This window comes from Scleropages formosus, chromosome 15 (assembly GCF_900964775.1).
Source record: "Scleropages formosus chromosome 15, fSclFor1.1, whole genome shotgun sequence".
NCBI lineage: Eukaryota > Metazoa > Chordata > Actinopteri > Osteoglossiformes > Osteoglossidae > Scleropages > Scleropages formosus.
Window position 1 is genome coordinate 20,246,669 of NC_041820.1, and position 14,031 is coordinate 20,260,699.

The following is a 14,031-nucleotide window of genomic DNA, read 5'->3' on the forward strand; positions in this document are numbered from 1 at the left end:
CTGGGATTAATAAGGTTTCATTCATTCATTCATTCATTCAAAGCGCATTCTGAGACATGTAAAAGTGCTTAGGGTAACTAAAGTAAATTTTAACGATTCATACACCTGAAGAATCACCGAAGCGATCAAGGTTAAGCACCTTGCTTAAGGGCATAACATTAAGACATTCGAGCTAGCAAGAGTCTGGTCAAAAGTCTCTTTTGCTCCTGGCTGATCGTTTTAAACATTCCCTCTTTCTTGCACCTGTATAAGTGTTAAGACTACCATGTAAATCACATAGTTAAGATAGATTTTTTTCCAAACCCACTACTGTTGCCTCTGTATGTTCATGAGGATAAACCCGACCCTTGTCAGACTATAGTGGTCTGGGAACCTTATGCTGGTGTGCTGTGAAAACGTCACCCCTGTATCTTTAAGAGGACAGATGAATGAGAAGGGGTTGGGGGATGGTTATGAATCAAAGGATATGTGGTGGTGATGTCACCCTTTTGCCCACAACAGATAAGTCAGGTGGAGACAATGGCAGCGCATGGCGGCCACAGAGAAGGGACATTCCGGAGAAGGTGATGTCACCACCCACCCATATTCCACTCCACCAGTCCCCTGTGGTGTAGCTGCAGGTGGCCAACATGCATTTGAATCACAATACAACATGTTAGCCTCTGAAAAAGGCTGTCAGTAGTGGGGGTGGTTGGACTGGGAGGGAGAATGACCCCTGCCGGTTTTCAGGTTTTGGTAAACTACTCTTTATGCCCCAGCAAAATATGCTCACTGTAAACACACTGTAGACAAATGTGTGCTCACTAGTACTGACTGTCCAGTACAGAAGAATTTGGGTTTTGTGGAAGTGATCCAGTATAAGTAGATCATTTGTTTATCACCATTTAGAAATCCTCCCACTCATGGTGATTTCACTGTTTTTGAAACAAAATTTTTGTCATATACTGTAGTACACTATTTCGGGTGTTAGTCATTTTAAAATGAGGTATAGAATGAATCAGAAAGGTATCCTCCAACCAGTTTTCTGGAAGGAATAACTGCACATCTGTGCACCTTAGCTTAGACGTGCTACTAGAGCACAATATTGTTATTATTCTTTTTTAGCTGATGCCTTTGTTGAAGGCTACTTGATTGTCAGCTTCAGCCTATTTATAATGCAGAGGTATTCTGACTGTCTGAATTTGTGGTAACATTCATATTAAAGCGTACTATAGCAGGAGGATTAAAACCAGGAACCTTCAGACTAAAAGGCAATAGCCTTAACTGTTACAGTCATTCCTCAAAGCCTTCCCGCACCTTATTAAGGTAATTTTTTTCTCAAAAACCCTGTGTAAGGTGAACTGTCATCAACTCAGGATATAATTAGTATTAGTTTCAACGGCATGAAATTTTTACAAGTTCTTGAACCCCAAACCTGACATCCATTTATGCTAAAACATCGTCAGATTCCATTAATTACATATTCTGTACTGCATACTCAAAAAATGCTCTTTAACAAAACATACATAACTGTGATACTCACTGTTTATGTATTAATTCGACCTTTACTGCAAATAACATGACTATAATGTGCTCTATGCAGTACTTCCTCTGCAGGCAACGAGTGAATCGGGAGTAAGAAAGTTATTTTGAACAGTCTTTGTCTTTGCAGCAGTTCTTTGAAAAACCTGCCCTTGGGTTTTCGTTGACTCACCTTCTGGCAACCAGATGGGTGTAGTGATTGATGCCTAGATGATTTAGCAGATGTAAACTTGTGCATATCTACACAAATACACTTGCACTGCCTTTGACCCCACTGAGGTTAAATCTAGTCACACAGCTTGATGGTGATTATTCACTTAGGAAATGAATATATTAAGAAAGCAGCTTGTTTTAACCTCAAATCTGGCATGATAGCACCGCATGGATTAGCTGGAGAACAACAGCATTTGAGCACTAATGCATAATAAATGCAATCCCCGTGTGTCTGTTTGGAGAGAGACTTGTGCCTCTCTCACCTACTTTCATGTGGGACGTATTTCTGAGGGGCATTTCCATGAGGACATGTGGAGGTGTAGCTCATTCTGGCTCTTGGCATGTTGGAGGCACAGTGGGTGTCAAGGGACAAACCCAGACGGTACTCTGCAGAGGCCTAGCTGCCTGGCGAAGCACCTCCATGAGCGCACACACCGTCACTGCATGATGCCCCGGCCTTCCTGTGGTGTGCAGCACTCGGAGCCAGTCACACAGGCTGTAAACAAGCCCCTCTTCCCCCAGCCACACACACAAACCCTCTCACCTCGTTTCACTCCTGGACTGTTTGTCGGCTTTGGACTTCAGGAGTGACACTGCTGTATCCAGGCAAAAACCAGCCTGACTTTCTGTAATACTATTACCTGTTAATATTTATAATAACAATTCTGTATCCAGGCAAAACTACTAGTATGAATCCAATTGATGTTGGGCCCATTCTACGCACATGAAATCTGCTAATGAATTACATAAAACAATATTTCACTACTTGCACTATAAACATTATTTCTTTCATTATATCAGCTAATAAAAAAATAACATGAATAATGCATGTATGTTCAGTATATGTTGCATGTCACATGAGAAACTGGGTTTGTTAGCTCTGGGCTTACAAAAGTTTGCTTTGGTGACATAAAGTCTTTTTGCATTACGCTGTCAACTTTGCTTATGCCGTGAAAACATCTTTGTTCTGGCAGGACCTGAGTGGGGAAACAGCACATTTACATAGAGAAGAGACAACAGAAGAGTTGCAAGTACCCCACGGAGCAGCATGCGGTTGTACTGCCACATCAGCTCCACACTTTCATTTTTGCTGTTTCAAAAATATCCAACAAACAGTTGCTTTGCTGTATCTGAGGAGTGCCTTTCAATGCATCCCTTTAAATATCTCTGTTTGGGCTTGAGGTGATCTACTTCTTATCTTGTCTGAGGAGTGTGAGAAGTGAGTAGACCTGGCAATGGGTTTTCTCACCTATAAAGAGCATGGCACCGTTATGGGTGTGGCCCTGTGCTTCTGCAGATGGAGGATGCATGAAAATGTGTGTGTTCAACTTTGAGTCCCTGAAGAAAACACACATGCATTGTTTTTTTTGCAAACGAAACTGGCATGTAGCAGACAAATTAGAAAGCTGTCTGATTGCCCTTGACATGAAATATTTATTGTAATGCATATGTTCAAGGGGTCTGGGCATGAATATTTAACATGGGGAAGCTGGGTTTATCAACCTGTAAGTGGTGCTGTTCTGGGAATGGTGTTGAAAGCAATCACGGCAACTCTTCATTGCGTGGTGATCACTGTAAGCATGTTTTGCAGCTGTGAAGAGAACATGTGGGTTTTGGGTACCTGCAGCACCAGTATATATTTCCCTGATGGACACAGATCAAATCAAAGCAAGTCACTAAATTATAAATTGAAGGAATTCCTGGAAATCATGTATATAATTTTTTCCTGTTTTTCCTGTTTTTTTTTCTCTGAAAAATGTGGTCTTCACTCATCTCATGAGTACAGTAAAGTCTTAATTACCCAACCTTCAGTTATTCAACATTTCGAAATATTTGACACGCTCGATGTACCACTTGACATCATCTAATTCAAGGCACGTGCATTTGATCTGATACGAAACCAGTTGATACAAAGGACGAGATGATTGCATAATGAGATTGACCACTTTTCAGTGTATGAGAGCTAAAAGTACATTGGTTTAAGAGTTTAGGATTTACAGAAAAAAAACACATTGATTACTATATTAATAAGTTTTCAAACTTACAGTAGACTTTGTGTTTCTTTTATCCTGCGTATATATTTCTGTATTATCTGATGTTTTTGCTTATCCGGCCTAGTGACGGTTCTATTTAGGTTGGATTATCAAGACTTTACTGCATCTGTGATACCAAGCTGCTCATGAGCTTCCATGGATTCCACACAACAGAAGGGTGAAGCGCCCAGCCACAAATGAGCATAGACAACTTTCAAAGATGGACAATAGGGCGGATGGGTTTTTACACCTGCATGTCTCCTTCAGCAGGTTATGATAGGCTTCTGATGACAACAAATGTGGGCACGTGAACCATTGCTTTAACTGTGTGTCACCAAGCGTGCATGTTCTGCTCTATGATGTTCATCTGAGACCGCAGCAGATAAGCCCTGGCCATGGTTTGTACGAGAAAAGCTCTGAGACAAGAGCCCCTGTGGTGGACATGTACTGTAGTCAATAAATCTTCTTTAAATAAAAAGCATTAAAAAATAAACACATAAACACATGAACTAAAGGAAGTGATACATAAATGAAGAATAAAAAAGAATGGAACAAGATTAATTATACTATATATAGTACACAGATGGACTTTTCTCTTTATTCTTCCTATATGAATGACTTGACCCAGCATATTAATAATTAGAAAGCCAAGCATCCTCAATTCCTCTAAAACTGTTGGAGAGCTTTAAAGTGAAGACATGTTTCTTCCTACATCTGCCGTCGATTGATCGCGGTGTATACAGAATGTCTTTGAGAGGTGGCCAGTCCCTAAACATGCTCTCCTTCTAACCTCTAACCCCCTTCCAGCCTGTCCCCCTGCCTGCACACAGAGGCCATCTGGGCCACCTCCTTCCTTTGCTTTGGACATGTTTGTGCACCTGCAGGTGGCTTGTCTGGGTTATGAGGGCCCGGCTGCATTCAGGATGACATCATCGGTGTGTGAGCCAGCCTAGCCAGGACAGAAGGAGACAAGCAACAGTCGGGGACAGTGGCCAACCGGTCTATCTAGTTGTTTAGCCTGACCCATCTACCTATTGCTGTGGTTATCACGCTTGACCAGATGCTGAATAAACAGCGGACTTCCTCACTTGCCCGGGCCAGGTTTCTAAAAACTGTCTAACAGCAGCAAAATGAAAAACCAAAACCCTTCCAGGCTCTTGAAGAAACACAGACTATGTCTGTTCTTGAAGATCAGAGGAAGTGGGTCTCTTCCGAGAAGAGGGCTTCGCCCAACTTTAATGGGCGTTCCTCAGGAAAGGTGTGGTGAAAAAGCTCGTCCCTCCCAGGCTCTTCAACAGCAATGGATGCCTGTGGTCACCATGCCGCAGGCCCCTATGTGCCTCCCGTGCTCAGCTGCTTCAGGTGTTCAAAATTACATTCTTGCCAGCGGAAAGGTCTTTTGGTCCACAGTGGAGTAGAACACCTGGACATGCCGCTTTGTTACTGCCCGTGTGGCTGCCAGTACCAGGATGGGAGTCCTCCCCCACCCTCCAGCATATCACTCCATGAACAGCAGTGCCCCCCAAACCCGCTTTCCAGATGGGGAATGTGGTCACAAAACAGAGCCGGCAGCTAAGGCGATTTCTCTAATCCCAGCACTTCGGATGCTCATTCTTTACAGTTTTCCTGTGACAGTTGTTCTTTTCAAAGTATATTATTCCACTTTCACTTCTAATCCTGTAAGGATAGGAGCCCCAGCGGCAGGCGTGGATTAGTGGAAAGTGAGTACTGGAAGGCAAGAGAACGATGCACAGGCATAAGTGCTATGAATTCAATGCTTGTGTGTTGTTTATTTTCGACATTTACCATTTTTACCAACACAAACATGGGTATCAACTAATACGGGAAAAAACAGGAGATGCACTTTCAAAGAAATGGTAAACTACAGTGGGAGATCATGAATCTCAGCAGCTCATTTAAAACGGCCCCCCTTGTGCTCCCTTTACTAAGAATTATGTCATTGTTCGTATGACTTAGTCCAGCGGAGATGTTTGGAAGTGGTTCGCTAGAACATGCTAGAACTCCTCTGTGTACCCGCGTCCCACAGCAATTGATTGACAGCACATTTGTTCTCCATCTATTACGGAATCTGACTTCATCCCAGCCCAATGGGGGAGGGGTCACGTAACCCAGCCTGGAGGTCACTGGACACTTACGACCCCCCTGCTGAATTACACCGCAATGGCAAAGCCTTCAAATTACATACCTGATGTACAAAAATGCATCCCCTCTCACCACCACACAGCTCAAGCAGGTCCCCATTGCTGGGGGCCAATTTAACAACTAGAACAAAACATCCTGCAGCAGTTTGGGGACCAGGGGATACAGTTAGCGACTGTGCCCCCGCAAGTGTAAATGTTTAATGGAATGTACATTAAGAGGCATTCTTCAGCTGATTTATGGACTGTGCTTTCCAGCTCAAGTTTCACTGGCCTCCACCACAGTGCTGGAAGAGAGTGTTCGATCAGATGGGGATCAATGGACTGATTTTTTCGATTGTTAGGACTTTGTGTTAAATTAATAATTCAGTATTATAACTTACAGTAGTCTGGTCTGTACACATTATCTATCCATTCTGCCTTTTTTATTTTTATGCCTTATCTGTTTTCATGCATGCAGACAGTGGGAATGAAGTCATAAAAAAGGGTTGTGGATAAGGCAGGTAGAGGCAGCAGACGCAGGTTTCCCTGTATCAGTGTGAAATAAGAGATGGCTATGTTTGAGGTCACTCACTGACTACCTGTCCCTTCACTGGGTCAGGTGAACCAGGGAAGGCTTGCTTACACTTGCTATTTCTGATAAGAGGCCAAAACAACTACATGAGAAAGCTAGCATTCCTCCACTGATGTACTATTACATCTTATTTCATAATTTCTTTAGTAAAAAAATACATTAAAGACCCATGTTTTGCCTACAAATCCATTTAATTTAATATCTTAAATTAGAAGGCAGGGTTTTTCCTATACTTCTTGGACAGTTCTGTATATAGTTTTTGTCTGTTTTTATTGTTGCTGATTTAAAAAAAATGAAATGATTTAAAAAAGGTCATAAATGGGTTGAAATTCTGAAACCTTAATGTTTCAGTGCTGCCCATTTGCTGGCTGGAATACACGCATTCTAGGGAGTCCGGATGTTCCTCTATGTGCCTGGAGGTGGGTAGGATAGGGAGGGAGGCAGATTTCCTGGGTTAAATGTCCTTGAACCCAACCAAGTGTTCACAACCATCTTGACAGCAAACAGGACAAAACAGCCACTTTCAAAAGGAAATTTTCCCTCCACTCCGGATTTAAGGTTAGCTCAATTATTTTTTTTTCAAATTCCTTGCATACATTCACATGACAGAGGAAATAGTCAACATGTTTGCAATAGTTGATGATGCTATTATGCTCTTGCCTGCATTCCTTTATTTGTCATTTTACATTTGAATTAATTTTAAACACTTTCAAAATTCCCTTGTAACATTTCTAGTTCTGAGCGCTGAGAACCACTTTGAGGTATGACAAATCTGTCTATGTTTGGCCTGAGGTCATGCCGTCATGCAAGGGGGGGCTTTGTGGCACGGAAAGTGACACATACAGCTGAAAGGAGGTTTTTCGACATTGGTACATACTTACTAAACCAGGCTGGCTGGATTCTGCCCATTGTTTTTGTACATTTTAGTATGATTTAGAGGGCAATTTATTTATTTGACATAAATAAATAGCCCCCAATTTATTTGACATAAACTCATGCGGTGAAACAGAGACATACCAGCAAGCAAAACAACTCCAACAGCAAGGCCAGCTAATGATATACTGACTAGAGCTACTGCCTTTGGAGCTGAAGGGTTAGGGTTTGACTCTCACCTACTGCTGTAGGAGCCTTGTGCAGGGCATTTACTCTGAATTGCTCCGGTAAAATTACCCAGCTATGTAGATGGGTAAACAGCTGTAGGCTGCTTCATACTGTAGGTCATTTGGTAGAAAAGTGTCAGGTAAAATGATGGTCAAATCCAGTTTTTAGGTTGAAAAACAGAGAAAGGTGATGGACTGAGCTTCTTTCTGTCGCCTGCGTGTCATAATGAGAATGTTTCCAGCTAAAATACGTAGCACTGAAACTGAGCATGAGGTAGGGGAAAGTACCAGAAAAGATGCATACAGTGAAATGTTTACGTAAGATCACTTACAGCGGTTGAGGTTCTCAGCTGTATGAAGCTTTAAATGGAATGCCCCCCTTGGAGCCTTTATTGTGACCACACAGGAAAAGCCTGTGACAGCTCAGCAAGTTCCGGTGGACCGTGCTTTACATCACCACATAACGCACACGTACGCTTCAGATTGAGCCGATGACTCAGTGACGGTACCGAGTAGAGCAGGAAGGCAAGCCTCAGAGATGGCTAAACGCATATCTTATTCGTATTTAGAATTTTTCACCCCAAGCACCTTAAAGTTGACCCATTTATGAAGCTGGATGTTCTCGTTGACAGTTGGACCTCTGCTCAAGCTGGTCTCAAACTGGGAACTTCTTGCACACATGTCCTAGTCGTTAACCACCATGACAAATGGCACACGGCGGGGCACTGAGATGACATCAGTCTGTAAACATCACAACCTGTGGTGTGGAACGGAGCTGAGCGACGCAGTTCTCGCTTGCTCCACCCCTCGCCCTTCTCTCTGTGTAATGTGTCTGTTTTGATACAATCGGTCTGGAGAGGTCATGGGGTACATATGACTCACTACCAGGTTTGACTGTAGTACAGGCATCATACTTATTCTGAACTGCTCCAGTAAAAATTTGCCCAATTGTCTAAATGGCTAAATAAATAAAGTAGCTTAACACTAAGTTGCTCTAGGGCAAAGCATCGCCCAAATAAATAAGTGTAAATGTTCTGCAGCTCATTGACACGTTACTACTGGACACACAAGTATTGATACAGCTGCTCCTTTAACTGGTCTGACGTGAAAAGGCCTTCTGTCACATACACTAAGTCCCCTGCACTTCCGAACCCCCTCAGATGTAGGGGAGACTCGTCAGTTGTACACAGCATCAAACTCGGCCCAGGAGATGTCAGCATCCATTAATTTCAGCGAGTCTCTCCCTGTCAGATACATTATTAACACAGCACTGTAGTGTCCACCAACAACTAAACATGCTTCCTGGCAAAATTAAGGTTTGATCACTGATTTAGGGCTGAAGACCATTTTCTGCGTAAAATCTTTCTCGTTCACTGGAGGTGGAAACAATTCAAAGCAGAACACAGCAGCAAAATGAGGTCTGGTGAAAATGGGTCAAACCCACTTGTTACTGCTATTAATCACATGTTCACATTATACCTTTGTACACAAATTAACCATAAGGACTAATTTTCAAAAACTCTTTTAAATATATATCACGCATTATTTAAACCATCAATCAAAAATGAGTTGTTTATATTTACATTTATTCATTTAGTAGATGCTATTCTCCTGTGAAATATTATAATTCTTCTAATGAAGCCACCCAGTGAAAACAAGGAAAAATGTGGTGAGTTCATCAGAAAAAAAAAGCATTACAATTATTTTACCATTGCCACATTTTTAATGAGCAATACCCCTTGATAGGTACTTATCGATAATAATAACAAAACAAAAAGTCATTTTGTGACAGCAAGGTGTATGTACTATGAAAAGGGCAGCTGGTAGCAGGTGATTAGAACTGGCACCTTTGGACCCACAGGTTACAGGTTTGGATCCCACCTCCAGCTGTAGAACCCTTGAGCAAGGTACTTACACTAAATTACACGAATAAAAAAATCACTCAGTTGTATAAAGGGGGGGGGGGGGGGGGGGGGGGGGGGCGCAGTGGCGCAGGGGGTTGGATTGGGTCCTGCTCTCCGGTGGGTCTGGGGTTCGAGTCCTGCTTGGGGTGCCTTGCGACAGACTGGCGTCCCGTCCTGGGTGTGTCCCCTCCCCCTCCAGCCTTACGCCCTGTGTTGCTGGGTTAGGCTCCGGCTCCCCGCGACCCTGTATGGGACAAGCGGTTCAGAAAGTGTGTGTGTGTGTGTGTGTGTGTGTGTGTGTGTGTGTGTGTGTATAAATGGGTAAATAATCGTAGGCAGATTAACACTGTAAGTCGCTTTGGAAAAAAAGCATCAGCTTAATACATGTAAAAGCCTCAAAATCAGAAGGTGAGTAAACCTAAAAACAGGTCTTAGACTGAGTCTGCCAGCAGAAAACTTCCTGTAACTGGAAGAAGCGTGAAAAGAAACCAGGAAAATGATACGGGAAAATGTCACGATTCCGTAAGGTATTTTTCACACTGTTTTCACACTGTTTTCCCTGCCTGTAAAGGTGCTCTGGTGTTGGTAGCTGTGGAGATGAAGCCTCTCATTCACATATATTTTGAAATTAAATACACATTCACTTCCATTGGTCTTCACATTCAGATTGGCTTGTCGGTGCCGTTCCGGCGCACAAAAACTTAGTAAATCTCCGAGGCAAGAAGGACAAGGGGAAAAGGGAGAGGGAGCCAGGGGCTCGTGGGGCTCATCCAGGGTTGCTTGCGCGTGCTCTTGTTTAATGGATCCTGCATCTTTCAGGACTGGCTCAGGTTACTGCTGGCTGCTGTCCTGGGGCCGCAGCCAGGAGTAGGGGATAATTGTTACGGTCGGTGTAAGTACAAATTGGTCGGGCCGGCCCTTGAAAGGAGCTGCCGATGCATGTCGGTGAGGTTCTGCCAGTGAACTGGAGCAGGACCTTGGGGGGCCTCACCTGAACACCTCCCCTGCTATGGTGAGACCCCTTCCACCTGGTAAGCCACCCGCACTTGCTGAACATCACACCGTTATCGTTTTATTTGCCCGCAGGACACAATATGGTTCAGCTCTGGCTACATCAAACACATACACAGAGGCATGTGGAAATACACACGCAACATGTGTGGAAAAAGGAACACACACCGACAGACCCAAAGAGAAAAAACACGGACATGCGGACGTGCATCCACACACACACACGCACATTTGTTTTCCAATTTTATGGCGGTTTCACTTCAACTTTCACTTTAATGCAATAAATTATTATTGAATTCTCCCCAGTGAATCCGTCCCCATGTAAAAGTGGATAGAAGGTGGATCGTGTCTGTACTTTTAGGGAGTGGGTTTAGCAAGGACACCCCCACAATGTCTGTTTTTCTATGTTTTTTATGCATTTTTTAAGGTTCCCGAAAGGTGTAGGGACACAAAAACACAACAGGCCACCTGGACTCGGCACCTGCCTTTGTATTCCAAGCTACCTTCTGCTTTCTTAGAGTCTCTCTCCATTTCTGTCCCATACAGCGGGAGTCAGGCAGGCGGGGTGCTGCTCCTTGCTGGTAGGGCTCAGGTTCGGAGTTGCTCCCAATGCTGCCTGGAGGGAAAGAGGAGGGCAGGAAGCCCCCTGGCCTGGGAAGGGTGGCCACTTTCTATGCCGTCAGGGTATTTCTGAAGGGACGCTCAGATGTGGTGAGCTCTGGCAGGACACGCCCAGCATGACTGGACCACCAAGGAATGAAAGCCCCGTCCTTGTGCTGGGTGGTTCCAGCCACAGCGGTGTTTGTTTTTTGCCTCCTGGAGCAGGACCAGGAGCCCCAGCAAAGGGTGTCACCACCAGCCATCCTGTCCACTGGTCTCCCTGTCCCCTACCTCCTTCTCACTGATCCACTAGTCCTGGGTAGTTTTGCTGTCTACTTCTCTGGCTGACTGTAAAGCTGGTGATGTTCTGCTCTGCCGTGTCACCCTGACTGTGGTGTAGGATAGTTTCCCCACTACTGTATAAAGAAGTCCCATCTGCCCCAACGCGAAAGAAGAGACGGTTACATTTCATATCTCTGATTCCAGTATAGTCACACCACGCTACCTTCCTTTGCACCAGTAAGAAGTTTCCTCCTGAACTACTATGTGAATACAAACAATGTGCACCTCTCTGTTTCTCTTACTTACATTTATTTGTTTAGCTGACACTTTTCTCCAAAGCAACTTCCAATGAACTCTATGTAGTGTTATGAGCTCACACACCTTATTCGCCAAGGTAACTTACACTGCTAGATACACTACGTCACTCATCTATACATCAGTGAAACACACTCTCTCTCTCACTTACACACTACAGGGGACTCTGAACAGCATGTCTTTGGACTGTGGGAGGAAACCAGAGCACCCAGAGGAAACCCACACAGACATAGGAAGAACATGCCAACTCCACCCACTGAGCAGGGACTGAACCCCTGTTCTCTCACACCACCCAGGTGCTATGAGACAGCAGCACTACTTGCTGTGCCAACAGGCTGGGTAAAGGTAAGTGCCTTGCTCAAGGGTATTACAGCCAGAGGTAGGGACTGAACTTGTAACCTTTTGGTCTAAAGGCAGCAGCTCTAACCCCTACGCCATCTACTTGGTCCCTAGATGATGGCGTCCAGCATGTGACTTGATGTGTGGTTTGTGAGTGTCTCGGTGCAGGTGGGCACTGCCGCGTGATTTTGGTGTGTCAGTCGTTTTGGCCGCCACGCCTGGTGTCAGGTGAGGGTCTGTCTGTCTGCTTCCTACATTGTAGTGAGATAATAGGCTGTCATTAAATATGAATGGTGGCAGATAAATGTTTAGTAGCTGGAGCACAGGCAGAAACCGGATCGCTGGAACCGAGACAGAATAATTAGCAGCTGATGAGAGGTGATAGCAGTGATGCTGCTGTGCGTGGGGCACTCCTCTTACCTGGACGCAGAGGAAGGTCTTGCTTTTGCTCACGCCTTATGAGCAATCCCTTAGCAAATTCACGCTGGACAGTGGGCAGCCGGGATAGAGGCCAAACAAAGAAGGAAACAAACGGAAAAACAAGGGCTGTAAACACTGGAGTAAAAATGGTTGGATGAGTCACACACTGCATTCCTTTTCTTTGGAGAGTACGAGGAAATAGCCATCAGAAAAAAATTGTGTTTTAACAGCTCCAACAGAGAAATCACAGTAAAGTGGATGCTGTGAAATGTGAAACAGCTTTCAGAGATGTAAAAGACTGGACTACAAATAACAAACGTTCTCCACTTACACGACACGAAGAACAAGAAGCCGCTGGATGCCCTCTTTTAAATGTTAAGTCACTAAGGTGCTTAAAACTCCTGCTGTGCATTTTTTGCTGAAAAATATTTGCATAACTGTGAGGTTTTATCCAGAAAATGTGTGTTACTTTCATGGTTCACAATTAGAGGCCAATTGCCCTTCATCTGTATAAACTTGGATTTTCCACAGCGCAGTGATTTAATACTAATGCAAAAGACAAGTTTCACTTTGTGCTATTCTTCTTACAATATTTTGTAATATAAAAACAATGCCACCTTAAAATAACTGACTTTCAGTGTTATGAAAAAAACACCACAGAGCTGATATATTAATGTACCATTACACAGTAAAATGAGAGAATTGGTCAAAGGTTTGAACACTTTTGCAATGCACTCTACAGTCTGTCTAAACTGCTTGTCCCATTTGGGGTCATGGGGAGCCAGAGCCTAACCTGGCAACACAGGGCATAAGGCTGGAGGCGGAGGGAACACACCCAGGACAGGATGCCAGTCTGTCACACGGCACCCCAAGCAGGACTTGAACCCCAGACCCACCTAAGAACAAGACCTGGTCCAAACCACTATGCTACTGAACTCCCTGCACTCTACAGTATAAATAAGAATTCCTCAATAAAAGAACAGGGCAGGAAAATTAACAGACAATTTAAGGGTACATTTATTTACTCAGCTCACACTTTTCTCCAAAGCAACTCAGTGCTAAAGTACTTACCATGCCATACCCATTTATACAGCTGGTTAATTTTTATGGGAGCAATTTAGAGTAAGTACTGTGCTCAAGATACTATAGCAGAAGGGGATTCAAACCTGTGCTCATTTTGAGCACAAGGCAACAGGTCTAGCCAGCATGTCGCTTGTTCTCTCATGCAAAATGGAATCATCCTGCTGGGATTCAATCCTGCAGACTTCTGGTTTCAAGCGCATCCAGTTAATGTGTGGTGTTAGAAGGACATACTCTATGGACACACATGGGCTTCCAGCTCAGCCGTTTTGGAAGCCTGTGCTCCAGACCCTCCAGTGCATCACATCTCCACAGGACCCACTAGTTCACCACTGTATGTAGAAATACCAACATGTGTTCCAGCAAACCTGTGCAAACCACTTAAAATATATGGGTTAGTCTATTCAGTTGTTTTCAGGACTGTAACACTAAAACACCAGCTGGGGTATAGGTGTGTGTAGTAAAGGTATCTTCTCTAAT

General features: G+C 43.9%; 1 protein-coding gene across 2 annotated transcripts in view; it reads right to left on the bottom strand.

Moving 5' to 3' along the window:
* LOC108919546 (adhesion G protein-coupled receptor G3) overlaps positions 1–14,031 on the bottom strand; it is a 72,096-nt gene that overhangs the window by 31,972 nt on the left and 26,093 nt on the right. For both annotated transcript variants that reach the window (XM_018727576.2, XM_018727577.2), the window contains one exon: positions 12,472–12,535. The gene's annotated coding sequence lies outside the window, so the exon portion shown is untranslated. The remainder of the gene's footprint in view (positions 1–12,471; positions 12,536–14,031) is intronic.